The following is a 15,438-nucleotide window of genomic DNA, read 5'->3' on the forward strand; positions in this document are numbered from 1 at the left end:
TAAATTTAATAATTTCTTTAAATAAATGCCATAATAATTTTAAATAAAATCATCTGAAATGTTCATGTTGTGGAGGTAAGGATGTATGTAAGGATGACACGAGGGATCCCAATACTTTACTGCAACTTTAATCTTGGCTTAACTGGCAAACCATACTGACATTTAGACAAGTTATTGATCAGGCCATGTGCTGCCAAGCGCCAAGAAACCTGACGCAGGTGTGCTGTTCCTCCAAGCTGTTGGCCACCAGGATATTATCTAGATATACAAAAACGAAGGAGAGCCCGCGCAATACCCAGTTAGTCAAACGCTGGAAGGTTTGGGCTGCACCCCTCAGGCTGAAGGGCATGTGCAAAAACCTGAAAAGGCTGAACTGAGTTATTATGGTGGTTTTGGGGACATCCTCAGCACGCACAGGAACCTGGTGATACCCCTGCACTAAATCAATTTTAGAAAAAATTGATGAAAAAAGTCCCCGCGAGACGAGCCAAAAAAACTCTCAATGTGCGGAATGGGATAACAATTGCTTTCCGTGACATTATTTAGATGGCAAAAATTCCTACAAGGCCTGCACTGACCGTCAGATTTGGGTGCCACGTCTAATGGGGAAAATTGTGCAATTGAATTCTTAGATATCATACAGTCCTGATCAAAAGTTTAAGACCACTTGAAAAATGGCAAAAATTGCTGCCGAGGTGGGATGCAGTAAGACAGTAATTTGGAATTTCTTAAATGATCCTTAGGTTTATGGAACAAAAATATCAAGTGGAAGACCCAAAAATATTTCACTAGCACTGAGCCGGAGGCTCCAATTGGCTGTCAACCAAGACACTGGATGATCCTCAACCAAATTTAAGGCTGTTACTGGTGCCGATTGGAGCCCCATAAACATCAGCTGGTATCTGAGACTGAAGGGCTTCAAAAACAAGAAATGTCTTCAAAGGCCTAGTCTCCTTAAACACCACAGAACTGACCATTTGAGCTTTACAAGACAGCATCAAACATAGGACCTTAAAGGGTGGAAGAAAGTTTTATTCTCTGATGAGAAAAAATGTAACCTTCATGGTCGTGATGGTTCCCAATATTACTGGCATGCCAAGCAGATCCCACCTGACATGTTTTTGACACGGCACAGTGGTCGCGGTACAATAATGGTCTGGGGTGATTTTTCCTTCAGTGGAACAATGGAGCTTCAGGAGGTGCAGGGGCATCAAAAAGCCACTGTCTATGTCCAGATGGTGCAGAGAGCATCCCTCATGACTGAGGGCCCTTGTCTGTGTAGGAACGACAGGGTTTTTCAACAGGACAACGCTACAGTACACAATGCCCGCAGGACAAGGGACTTCATCCAGGAGAATACCATCACTCTTTAGGACCATCCTGCGTGTTCCCTAATCTAAATCCATTTGAGACCCTTTGGGGATGGATGGCAAGGGAAGTTCTCTAAAATGGACAACCGTTCCAGACAGTAGATGCCCGCCGTGCGGCCGTCTTCACCACTTGGAGAAATGTTCCCACTCACCTCATGAAAATGCTTGCATCAAGCATGCTGCAACACATTTTATTAAGTGAAAACAATAACAGTGGAGTTACTCATTACTGAGTTCTTGTTTGGAACTTTCTGTTTTGGGGGGGTGGGTGTGGTTTTTTTTGGAGGTATGGTCCTAAGCTTTTAATAAGCTGTAAAACAACATGTTTCAGTTTAAGTGTTGTTTTCAAGAAATTGCACGAGTTTTTGCCATTTTTCAAGTGGTTTTAAACATTTGATGGGATTTAACTCTTTCAGCTCCTCAGCTGTAACATAATCTGCCCCATTTAAAGATCCCATCCACAACCCATTCGACTCTTTTGTATTTGTTCATCTTTTATGTAATTTCACAGTTCCCTATACATATATATACATACATATATATATATATATATATATATATATATATATATATATACACAAAAAAAAAAAAAACACCCAGCACGCCCCTGCGGGCGGTTTATCCTTCAAGCTCGGGTCCTCTACCAGAGGCCTGGGAGCTTGAGGGTCCTGCGCAGTATCTTAGCTGTTCCCAGGACTGCGCTCTTCTGGACAGAGATCTCCGATGTTGTTCCCGGGATCTGCTGGAGCCACTCGCCCAGCTTGGGGGTCACCGCACCTAGTGCTCCGATTACCACGGGGACCACCGTTACCTTCACCCTCCACATCCTCTCGAGCTCTTCTCTGAGCCCTTGGTATTTCTCCAGCTTCTCGTGTTCCTTCTTCCTGATATTGCTGTCATTCGGAACCGCTACATCGATCACTACGGCCGTCTTCTTCTGTTTGTCTACCACCACTATGTCCGGTTGGTTAGCCACCACCATTTTGTCCGTCTGTATCTGGAAGTCCCACAGGATCTTAGCTCGGTCATTCTCCACCACCCTTGGGGGCATCTCCCATTTTGACCTCGGGACTTCCAGGTTATACTCGGCACAGATGTTCCTGTACACTATGCCGGCCACTTGGTTATGGCGTTCCATGTATGCCTTGCCTGCTAGCATCTTGCACCCTGCTGTTATGTGCTGGATTGTCTCTGGGGCATCTTTACACAGCCTGCACCTGGGGTCTTGTCTGGTGTGATAGACCCCAGCCTCTATGGATCTTGTGCTCAGAGCTTGTTCTTGTGCTGCCATGATTAGTGCCTCTGTGCTGTCTTTCAGTCCAGCTTTGTCCAGCCACACACACACACACACATATATATATATATATATATATATATATATATATATATATATATATATATATATATATATATTTATTAGGGGTGCAACGATATTCGTATCGATATTGAACCGTTCGATACAGTGCTTTCGGTTCGGTGCGCATATGTATGAACAATACAAAATTTTTAATTTATTTTATCAACTTTCCTTCTGACGATGCTGTCTGTGTTAAGCGCTCAGTGAATCTGCTTTCGACTACTCCACCTAGGCTGCACTGTCGAGCGCAGATCCACTGAGCGCTCAACACAGACAGCATGGTCAGAAGGAAGAGCGCAGGGCAAGCTAGCGAGACAGAAGTTAAGCTCTCCTTGCAACATGGCAAATTGAACCTCCCCCACCCTCATTCAGATCTGGCGTTTGGAATTATTTTGGTTTTCATGTGACGTATGACCCTGAAGGTAAGCGCGTCATGGACTAAAGTAAAACAGTATGTCGGATGTGCCATGCAATGCTCAATTACATGGGTGGGAACTAGTGTGTTAGCGCAGTTAGCTCGTTAACGTGTTGGCCGTCTAGCCCCATGCACGGGGAGATCTGCGGTAGCTCGTTAACGGAGATTTGCCGTGTTGTGGCGTTAAGGTCATTTCAACGAGATTAACCTGAAAGCACTAGTGGGAACACAACGAATATGACTGCACATTTACGCCGACATCATCCTAGTGCAAAGACAAAAACAACAAGCATGCTACTAACTTTAGCCGAGTCATTTAGACAGCTGTTAGCACATGATTCTCCTTATGCTGCTGAGAATATAGCCCAGAAGAAGCGGATAGTATAGCTTTTATTTTGGAAATGTTAGGGAAAATATTCTAAAACACTTCTTCAGTAAAGACTCAGAGAAGAGAAACACACAGAGTTCTTGCTAGCAAGGGCAGTCTCAGAGACTCGCGCTGAGCTTTGCCCTGGTCTTTATTTATACTTCAGTTGTGTGTGTGTGTGTGTGTGTGTGTGTGTGTGTGTGTGTGTGTGTGTGTGTGTGTGTGTGTGTGGGTGTGTGTGTGTGTGTCCTGCTGATCAAAGGGTCATAAAAGCACAAAAGATACATCCTTGGTCAGGAAAGGGTAGTCTCCCCCTCACCCTAAATAACATGGTGAGGAAGTCCAGCAGTTCATCTATATGTAAAGAAGCACTTAAACTAAAACAGACATAGCTACGTTAATCCTGCCGTAAAACAATAAGAGAAGGTATGACCTCTCTCGTGCTCCCAGGATGTGGGTGTGCATTCTAGTGTGGAATACACACCAAGCCTTTGCAGCCTGTTAGAGATCACACACAATTAATTATATGCCTCTAAGTATACATGGTTGAATATTTCCTAATACAAATAACTACATGCAGTATTTTACCATATGCAAACTTATATCACTAAAAGATTATACTGACTACTAAATACAATTTTCCATTAACATTCCCTCCTGTTGTCAGTAAAACTTTAAGTGAGATACCAGTTTGTAACATCTTGTTGTACATTTTCTGTCACATCGTCATTAATCACACAAAGTCTTCATGTTCCAACAGGCCAAAGTTATCATCATCATTTGTCACAGCTATTTATGCAGCAACAGTAGAAAATATTACGCGGTTAATCATGAGTTTTATACATGGCAATATACACGTTACAAAGACACAAAATAAAAGTAAAAATATCCCAACTCCGATGAGTAGTCTTTTTAGCACCTGTAACCAGGAGCCAGTGTAAAGCCAAGAAAACCAGTCACTTGTATCACTTACATAGTCCTGATTTTTGGGCCTGCTGGATCTGTCTCACAGCATTCAGGGCATCAGTCATGTTTGATGAATGTACATCGTCTGGTATGTAAGTGCAGCATGTGTTGTTGAAGAGGACACAAAGTCCCCTTTCTCTGCTAGTATCATAGAGTAATTCTTCCCTGAGAGTTGGTCCAGGAACACATATAGTGTGGGGTATGTTACCGTGCTGGGTAGATGGGAACAGACATAACAGTCTGTATTTGCCGATTCTGTTTTTGTTCTGTCGTGGATATAACGGTACCAGGCATTATTCATCCACGGAGGGATGTGGTCTTGCGTCATATCCCTTAGGTGAGAGTTGTCGTGTGTCCATCTTCTCTGCCTTCCTCCTGGTTCAGCTGTTTCCGGCACCAGCTGGGGTCCTGTAAAAGTGAGCGTCGTAGTCAAGGTAACCAAGAGGGTCCACCTTCCCATGGTTGCACACAGGTCCGTCACGCCTCGCACTTGGTTGCCCTAGAGTTGATCAGAGGCTGGAGGTTGAAGTGCGAGCTTACCCTACGGGGGCTCAATCAGCACTCCCCCTTCACCACTGAAACAATCAAGTGTGAGATTTCTCTATTGTGCTGTCTTGAGGGTGCTGGGGTTTCCTGGGACCTCGACCTTTTTGCAGTGGCTCTGATAAATCCAGGAGGGTCTCTCCGGTATTTTGCAGGCAGTTGAAATGGTCAGAAGCACTTGAATTGGCCTCTATCAACCCCCATCACCTCACTTCAGGCCTTCATCCTGCGGTAGGAATACTTATGACTCTTCTACTGTCCATCCTCTGCAGAAAAACCTCTTTGTAGAAAGGGTGCTGGGTCCAGTTATCTTACTGGCGTTATGATCCCAGCAGTCTTCAATGTGCCAGCGTATGCACAGTATAGTGACACAGCATTAGGTGATGTTCATAGGAAACTGCTGTCATCACCACCATAGCTTCTGGTTCCTGTGCTTTCACAGAATCATGATATCATCCTTAGATTCCTTCTGCGCTGTCGATGGAGCTTGGCACGCTCCCCTCATCCTTCAGGTGCCCATCTTCTGTCCACAATCTCCTCTGTTGGCCTCTGGAAAGCCCTTTTGGCACAGCTCTCATTCCAACGCAGTTTCATGGTCCTTGCTGTGGCTCCAAAATCTGATCTCATGATGGGCCCCAACCAGCTCGACCTTTGACCTCAACCACTGCCTGGGCTGTCAGTTATGCCTGGAATGCTTCTCGCTTCTCACTGGGCCTCTGAAGATTTCTCAGGAGATTACTGCTGCACCTGTATTTCCTTGCTAGGAGGAAAAACTTCTATTTGGAGAGCATGTCAACAATCATCAAACCACATTCCTTAGTTCAGTGAACTTCACTTAGAGGCCATCAAAGCCTCATCTGAACATGGATGCATCACTTGCATAGGTTTAATACCCGTTGAATGAACTGTTAATCACACAAATCGCTGCAAAAATTATATAAAACAAAATTTAATGTTAATTCATTGTTTCATATTAATCCTGGATCCCTTCTCTTGACACATGGACACTCCCATGAGTCAACTCATCAAAATCAGATTCCTGTCTTAAAGAAAAAGATTAGCTAGATCATATCCCAGGTAACATCAGGGCATCTCCTCCTCTGGAGCAGCACCACCCTGGACCTATAATCCTGCAATAAAAATGTTAGTGTGTTTTGCATAACACCTGGCTCTGCCAGGAGCCTGCATACACACCATCATGGCCTGGAAAGCAAAATCTGGAAGTGAAATCAAACTTCACACTTACAAACAATTATATCATAAGAGTAATAAGCATTCAGCACTAGCAGGACAAGTGTCATGTGCAGGTTTTCTCAAATCAGTAAATTACAACTATTACCCCAATTTGCCCCAGACATGGATCATCCCATGTACTCTGTTAACATTAATGTAATCAGTGACTTCCCTTAAGCAAAGTCACTCCACTCATATATTACTAGGAGCTCAAAGGTGGCCAGCAAATGAGCTCCATTTTAAACTATTCCATAAACACCGTATCTCTTATTTGTTTTTCTCATGTCACTTGTCCGCTTCTGCCGAATCCTCTACATCCAGTCATAGAAAAACAAACATTAGCAACACACATTGACCATGGTCAGACGCAGGTCAACAGGTTCCAGAGGTGCCATAAAAAGACCATAAAGTCAACCATCCATAACTGTGGAAAGAAGTGACACTAGTTTTCAACACAGGAAATTTCTCACATGTTATTCACATCATCAAAGTAACCTTCACATTTTCCCAAAAACACAGTGTAACAGCATCACCACTCATAACCTATAAACACAGTTTCTTCACACATAAACCCAGAAATCCTGTAGTAGAAAAAACATCAACCAGCTGTCCTGGTATAAATCATGTGATCAATTCACATGAAGAACTGTAATGCTGTAGAAAAGAAAATGCAAATGTTAGCGCTACTCAGATGTATACACTTTCTCACAGTTTCCTCTGTGAGCAACACAGGATAGTGAATAATACCCCTGGTAGATGCACAGACACAGAAAGTGGCACTTAACAGGTTAAATCGTCATGCAACCTCGAATGTTGCTGTCATCTTTCTGCTCCTGTAACAGGAAACACATAAATTCATCCACCCTTTGTCCTGTCTAGGTGGAGTGTAACCTTGAGTCGTGGTCAAGTCCTGTCAGCTTTTACCAGTCAGTCAGTTTGTTTTTTATTTCCATTCATTCATTCATTCTTTCTTTGCTGATAGTGGAACCTGTCGTCGCATTTAGTTTCCACTTCCAGCAAAATGACGTCATTTCAAAAGAAAAAGAAGAACTTTTAGATCGGATTTCCTCACTGAATCCTTTTTGTCCCAAATAAGTGGCTTTCTCCTGAGCCCATTTTAATTTTGGAGAAGCTCACCTTTCAACAGTTTTCTCGACGACGAGTCGTATAGCGCTTTTAATTCCCGACGTACAGATCTGCTTAGAAATTGACAAACAGAAATCAGTGCCTGTTGAAAAAAAATAAAAAATGAAAAATAACAGAGATTATCAAACCAAACTTTCAATGCACTGTGAAAGTATCAAAATAAAAAGGCCTTGTTAAGTCACGACACAAACTCCTCATCAACTTCACAACAGGAGAAGAATCATCAGCTAGATTCACTCCAAACCAACCATCAGCTGCACAACACACAACATAAGCCTAATGTCTTCTTTAACTTATGAGTTTAATCACCAGGTCTGTGCTCTTCATTCATTTAGGCCACAGATCTATTTTATTCAATTTTCCTTTTTTCCCTTCATCATAAAACATGTGACATGCTGTCATGCACTTCACAAAAGAAGTTTGTTCTGACGTATTCAGAGTTGTGTATCTAAATACAGGATTCACTCACACATCAAAACAGGAAACTCAGTGTTTTAGAGTCTCCGCTCAACACACAACAACTCCAACACATCCCATTCACTCGTGCTAGAATTCAATCACCTTTCATTAATCTAAAACTGATCAACTAATTTGCATATCAGCTATTAACCCACTAAGTTGACAGGACAACAGAAATGCATGTTCAAAATAGTATCACAAAAGACAATTTCCCTCATACAGTAAATTACTTGTGCTGCATCAATCAAGCAGGAAACTTCTCCCAATTTACTATATCAACAACTAAATTTATTGTGTGATCACTGGTTGGTCAAACCAGAATCTTTTTTCCCACAAAAGTTAAACTGTTGTCCTGCAACCTAGAGGGTCAATTTTTTTGCATTGGATAAATTCAGTATTTGATAACAAGTGTCTGCTAAATTGACACTATTTTAACACTGATGAAAGATAACAAGCTAATTTTCATTACATGTGTTTGTGTTATTAGGCAGGTTTAATGTATGTCTGTGGAGCTGCATATCCAGCAGAGCATGTTCTTAGAGCTGCCTTTCTTACACACTTCTCTACTATTATTTGATCATTTCTTAACTATGGTGCTATGAGTCCACTGGTCTTTGCATCACACTAAGTGACTTGGACAAGATGATAAACAGACTCACACGCTTAAGATGTTGTCTAATCTTCATGAGTTATTTCGTGTTTGGAAGTGTTAGTATGGTTAATGCATATTCTGCTTGTGTGGTGTCACCTTTCCATTTTTGTAACAGTACTCTTGCATACCTCAGTGCTTGTCTTCCTCCCCCTTTTGTGGTGGTCTGGACACTGTGTCAATCCTCCACTTCCAGGCAGTCGCTTGTCTCCCCGGATTCCTTAACCTAATTTGATTGCCCACACTAAAACAGCAGCCTCAGCCCTCTTCTGCTCCTTTCCTTCTCTCCCACTTTTCAGTCCAATGGCAGTCAGTTTTTTTTCAGCTTTGTCCCGTGTCTCTCTTTGTCCCACTGTCTCTTTCATTGCCATCTCACTCCAAACATAGCAAATGTCAAACTCAGACAGTCTTCTCAAAAGTCCTTCACACACAGTGAGGTTGCAGCTTGCTGGAAACGCATCTCCATCCATCCAATCTAGATGGTGGTTCTTCTCTTTCTGATGCCGTTTGCCCACAATGCTGCTGGACCTCTCTGCTCAGAACTCTGGTATTGTCTCTTGGACTCCTGTCCACTGTTGATGTTCATGCTCGTGCTTCTGAAACTGCACTCGGTGTCTTCAGGGAGAGATCAGTTTCCTTGGAGCTTGCTTGTTCAGGATGAGGACGGGAAGGTGCAAAACAATTCAGCCAAAAAATTCTGGCTGGGCGTTTCTAATTTTTTCTAATGATTTCTACCTATAATTTTCTTCCGACTGCTGCCCGTGGAGAATTGATCCAGGTCCGTTCCCCACCTGTAAACGACAGACTGAGAGACTTTCATTATTATCATCACTGCTTAATCAACACACATCTCTCTCTGTGTGTGTTTTTGTGAACAGTCCTTTCTTAAAAGCAGAAAATGAGATTGTAGCTGTTCTTGGTTGATCAACACAAAACCTTTTTCCTATAATTATTTTTCATCTACAGTGTAAATTTTGTCTCTTTTTCACTCTTTTTTTTTTCTTTACAATAGCTGGTGACCTGCAGAATCACCGCTCTCACAATCAAAGGCAATTACTTTTACACAGCGCACACAAACACTGTGACGTCAGACACATTCACACTCACTTTGTCATCTGCGTAAATAAATCACATGGCTGATGATATGTGCCATGGTGATCCATAAATATGATCACCAGTTTAACTATTTTTCAACCCAACAAAACAAATAAACAAAAACATGATGCTGATGCTATGAACACTCTACACACAAGTCAAGATGCAGGAAAACTGCTCATGGAAACGCTGCACACTCCAGTTATCACAGTTATCATAGTTCTGTTTGTGTGAATTATCTGCTTTCATTATTAATACCAGTTTATAGGTTGTTATCCTTTTTATTATTAGTTTGAATGCATTAAAATTAAGTTGTAATTTAGCTTTTTGTTTATTTTACTTTATTCCTCTTGCATTTATATCTATTCAGTCGGTTCTGTTTCCAACCCTTTTTTAAACTACTTCAAACTACTGTGATCTCTAATTTTCACTGGGTGAGGGATTATTATGTTCTTCCTAGTCTGAACTGCTCTCTTCACCTGAGCTGCTATCCTATTTTGAGTTACTGTCTACTTTGTTTCTTCTACCTCTTGCTCTTCCACAATGCATTCCTCTCTCTTTCTTTTGGATTAATCGTGCTCCGGCTTGCTGTTTTTCTAGACATTTCTCATCAGGTGTTAATTTTACTTGTTTATCACCCATTTTCAAAGATTTTGCTGGGCCGTCGCTGGCACGCTTGACTTCAGACTGGTTTACTGATACGGCCTTCGACTTCACCCTAACGGTGAAGCGGTATCAGTTTTATGAGATGAAACTCAACCATTCTCCTGTCACCAGCACGTGAGCCTCAGCAAAGAAAACAAAAATGGAAGTAGTTCAGCAGCTTATTGTGCTGTAAAATCAACTTACTTCCAGACACATACACACACATAGACATTTGCGAACTAATTTGTCACGAGATAATTTCGGCTACCTCTAAAACTGGTCAAAACACAGTTCCTTTTGGCGAACTTAAACCTAATTTGTCACGAGATAATTTCGGCTACCTCTAAAACTGGTCAAAACACGGTTCCTTTTGGCGAACTTAAACCTAATTTGTCACGAGATAATTTCGGCTACCTCTAAAACTGGTCAAAACACGGTTCCTTTTGGCGAACTTAAACCTTTTTTTTTTTATCACATTTCTTTAAACTTTTGCGGCCGTCTTATATACCAAAATAGTGTTTCTCACTCTCCGACGTCTCACTGGTGGTTCAGATCATTGGACTGAATCCCACCGCCGTGGACCAGATTAAAAACACCGGCCCAGACCCGAATTTAACGTCCTGGGGCTCTCTCCTCGTCCAAGAGGGCTGTGCACAGGCTTCGGTGCTGGCTCCCCACGGCGTCAGGAATCAGTGCTGGATCCTGGAACAGAGTCACAGATAACAGTTCTGATATTTTCTGATCCGGCTACGAAGGACCAAATAATGTTAGGGAAAATATTCTAAAACACTTCTTCAGTAAAGACTCAGAGAAGAGAAACACACAGAGTTCTTGCTAGCAAGGGCAGTCTCAGAGACTCGCGCTGAGCTTTGCCCTGGTCTTTATTTATACTTCAGTGTGTGTGTGTGTGTGTGTGTGTGTGTGTGTGTGTGTGTGTGTGTGTGTGTGTGTGTGTGTGTGTGTGTGTGTGTGTGTGTGTGTCCTGTTGATCAAAGGGTCATAAAAGCACAAAAGATACATCCTTGGTCAGGAAAGGGTAGTCTCCCCCTCACCCTAAATAACATGGTGAGGAAGTCCAGCAGTTCATCTATATGTAAAGAAGCACTTAAACTAAAACAGACATAGCTACGTTAATCCTGCCGTAAAACAATAAGAGAAGGTATGACCTCTCTCGTGCTCCCAAGATGTGGGTGTGCATTCTAGTGTGGAATACACACCAAGCCTTTGCAGCCTGTTAGAGATCACACACAATTAATTATATGCCTCTAAGTATACATGGTTGAATATTTCCTAATACAAATAACTACATGCAGTATTCTACCATATGCAAACTTATATCACTAAAAGATTATACTGACTACTAAATACAATTTTCCATTAACAGAAAGAGACATTTCTCTGTAATAAACTCTTTTCCAAAGATGAGTGATTCCTCAATCAGATACAGGGCTCGCAATATCGGTAGCCCAACGTCCTGGGGCTAGCGATTTTTTCAGTCGGGCTACCAAAATCTATCTCTGCCCTGCCCGTCGGGCTATTGTAGGAAGGAAAAATATATGTCAATGCTTTTGCATTCTTTCAGAAATGTAGCTGGGTAATTATGTCATTGGCATCGGCGAGCCACTGTCAATATGTGACATATTGAAATCGCGTTTGAATTTGCGCTTGTTTTTTGCTTTCACTTTGCAATCGCGCGAACTATGTATAGAGAGCGACAGCACTGATTGGTGAGTGATGATAATTTGCGCACCACTTCCTCTGACATCGTCTTATCAATCGTTAGCTTACTATGCAAACATGACAAGTGAAATCTCCCGCAGCAAGCTTAAACATGTGAGAGGTTGATCGCGCAGAGAATCGCTGAGCTTATGTGAGTGCGTGTGTAAAAGCAGCAGGATATATATTTCAGTTCTGCTAAGCCAAATAAGACAGGTCATGGTGAAGAAGTGACAGCCAAAGATAAGCTTACCACAAAACGGAAAAGTTATGACAAATCAGACTATAAGGCAAAAAGAAAGTGCAGCTTTATGGTTTCATGGACAAAATAATTTCTGTGGCTGCAATATGATGAGCTATATAACCAGGGGTGCACATAAGTGGTCCGCAGGTGCGCATTCGCTGTCAAAATAAAAAAACACGCACAAGGGTTAGGGTTAGGGTTAAATTTAAAAACTGTACTTTTGAGTTAAAATATATATTTAAAATTTTAATAAATGACAAATTAAAAAGGCACCCCTAATATATATATATATATTAGGGGTGCAACGATACACAAAATTCACGGTTCGGTTCAGTTCGATACTTTGGCGTCACGGTTCGATATTTTTTCGATACAAAAAAAATGTTCATGCCTTTTTAATTTGTCATTTATTAAAATTATAAATATATATTTTAACTCAAAAGTACAGTTTTTAAATTTAACCCTAACCCTTGTGCGTGTTTTTTATTTTGACAGCGAATGCGCACCTGCGGACCACTTATGTGCAGCCCTGGTTATTCAGCTCGTCATACTGCAGCCACAGAAATTCTTTTGTCCATGAAACCATAAAGCTGCACTTTCTTTTTGCCTTATAGTCTGATTTGTCATAACTTCTCCGTTTTGTGGTAAGCTTTTCTTTGGCTGTCACTTCTTCACCCTGACCTGTCTTATTTGGCTCAGCAGAACTAAAATATATGTCCTGCTGCTTTTACACACGCACTCACATAAGCTCAGCGATTCTCTGCGCGATCAACCTCTCACATGTTTAAGCTTGCTGCGGGAGATTTCACTTGTCATGTTTGCATAGTAAGCTAACGATTGATAAGACGATGTCAGAGGAATTGGTGCACAAATTATCATCACTCACCAATCAGTGCTGTCGCTCTCTATACACAGTTCGCACGATTGCAAAGTGAAAGCAAAAAAACAAGTGCAAATTCAAACGCTATTTCAATATGTCACATATTGACAGTGGCTCACCGATGCCAATGACATAATTACCCAGCTACATTTCTGAAAGAATGCAAAAGCATTGACATATATTTTTCCTTCCTACAATAGCCCGACGGGCAGGGCAGAGATAGATTTTGGTAGCCCGACTGAAAAAATCGCTAGCCCCAGGACGTTGGGCTACCGATATTGCGAGCCCTGTATCTGATTGAGGAATCACTCATCTTTGGAAAAGAGAGTTTATTACAGAGAAATGTCTCTTTCCAAAATAAAAGCTATACTATCCGCTTCTTCTGGGCTATATTCTCAGCAGCATAAGGAGAATCATGTGCTAACAGCTGTCTAAATGACTCGGCTAAAGTTAGTAGCATGCTTGTTGTTTTTGTCTTTGCACTAGGATGATGTTGGCATAAATGTGCAGTCATATTCGTTGTGTTCCCACTAGTGCTTTCAGGTTAATCTCGTTGAAATGACCTTAACGCCACAACACGGCAAATCTCCGTTAACGAGCTACCGCAGATCTCCCCGTGCATGGGGCTAGACGGCCAACACGTTAACGAGCTAACTGCGCTAACACACTAGTTCCCACCCATGTAATTGAGCATTGCATGGCACATCCAACATACTGTTTTACTTTAGTCCATGACTCGCTTACCTTCAGGGTCATACGTCACATGAAAACCAAAATAATTCCAAACGCCAGATCTGAATGAGGGTGGGGGAGGTCCATGTTGCAAGGAGAGCTTAACTTCTGTCTCGCTAGCTTGCCCTGCGCTCTTCCTTCTGACTATGCTGTCTGTGTTGAGCGCTCAGTGGATCTGCGCTCGACAGTGCAGCCTAGGCGGAGTAGTCGAACGCAGATTCACTGAGCGCTCAACACACACAGCATCGTCAGAAGGAAAGTTGATAAAATAAATTACAAATGTTGTATTGTTCGATACATATGCGTACCGTACCGAAAGCGCTGTATCGAACGGTTCAATATCGATACGAATATCGTTGCACCCCTAATATATATATATATATATATATATATATATATATATATATATATATATATATATATATATATAAAACACCCAGCACGCCCCTGCGGGCGGTTTATCCCTCAAGCTCGGGTCCTCTACCAGAGGCCTGGGAGCTTGAGGGTCCTGCGCAGTATCTTATCTGTTCCCAGGACTGCGCTCTTCTGGACAGAGATCTCCGATGTTGTTCCCGGGATCTGCTGGAGCCACTCGCCTAGCTTGGGAGTCACCGCACCTAGTGCTCCGATTACCACGGGGACCACCGTTACCTTCACCCTCCACATCCTCTCGAGCTCTTCTCTGAGCCCTTGGTATTTCTCCAGCTTCTCGTGTTCCTTCTTCCTGATATTGCTGTCATTCGGAACCGCTACATCGATCACTACGGCCGTCTTCTTCTGTTTGTCTACCACCACTATGTCCGGTTGGTTAGCCACCACCATTTTGTCCGTCTGTATCTGGAAGTCCCACAGGATCTTATATATATATATATATATATATATATATATATATATATATATATATATATATATGTTACTCACATCTAGATCACTCTGGCTGATTTTACAGAAGCCTTCATATTAAAAATGTGTAAATCATGTGATCATGTTACTAAGCAGCTCATCAAACCTCAAAATTAATTATATGGTAAATGGTAAATGGCCTGCATTTGTATAACGCTTTTCTAGTCCATAGGACCCCAAAGCGCTTTACACTACATTCAGTCATTAACCCATTCACACACACATTCACACACTGGCGATAGCGAGCTACATTGTAGCCACAGCTGCCCTGGGGCGCAATGACAGAGGCAGTGCGCCCCAGGGCACTGCCCTTATGATGAATAAGCCCATCTAAAGAAAAAAAAAGAACTTTTTTGCTTCTCTGTTTTGCCTGTCCAGTTGCTATTGCTATTATTATTAAATATATCTATTGAAATCGTTTATCGCTGCCTTTAAGATCTGTTATGAGACAAGGAATTGGCACAAAGGTATAGATTACACAAAATTGTAATTTAATAATAATGCTGCCAATGAATCACGACAGATTTTTTTTCATGCAATATAGACACACACACACACACACACGCACACAAACTTTTAAAAAGCAAAATCAAAACGAATAATTCATCATTTAAAGCTAAATTAATCTACTTATAGGGGCAATAATTGTATTTACCCTGTCTGTGAAAAACTGAAAAACTGAAAGACTATGGATAACTTATACATTACCTAGCTAAAG

Source organism: Rhamphochromis longiceps, linkage group LG14 (assembly GCF_057381845.1).
Source record: "Rhamphochromis longiceps isolate RC_006_pf linkage group LG14, R_longiceps_female_GT1.1, whole genome shotgun sequence".
Taxonomy (NCBI): domain Eukaryota; kingdom Metazoa; phylum Chordata; class Actinopteri; order Cichliformes; family Cichlidae; genus Rhamphochromis; species Rhamphochromis longiceps.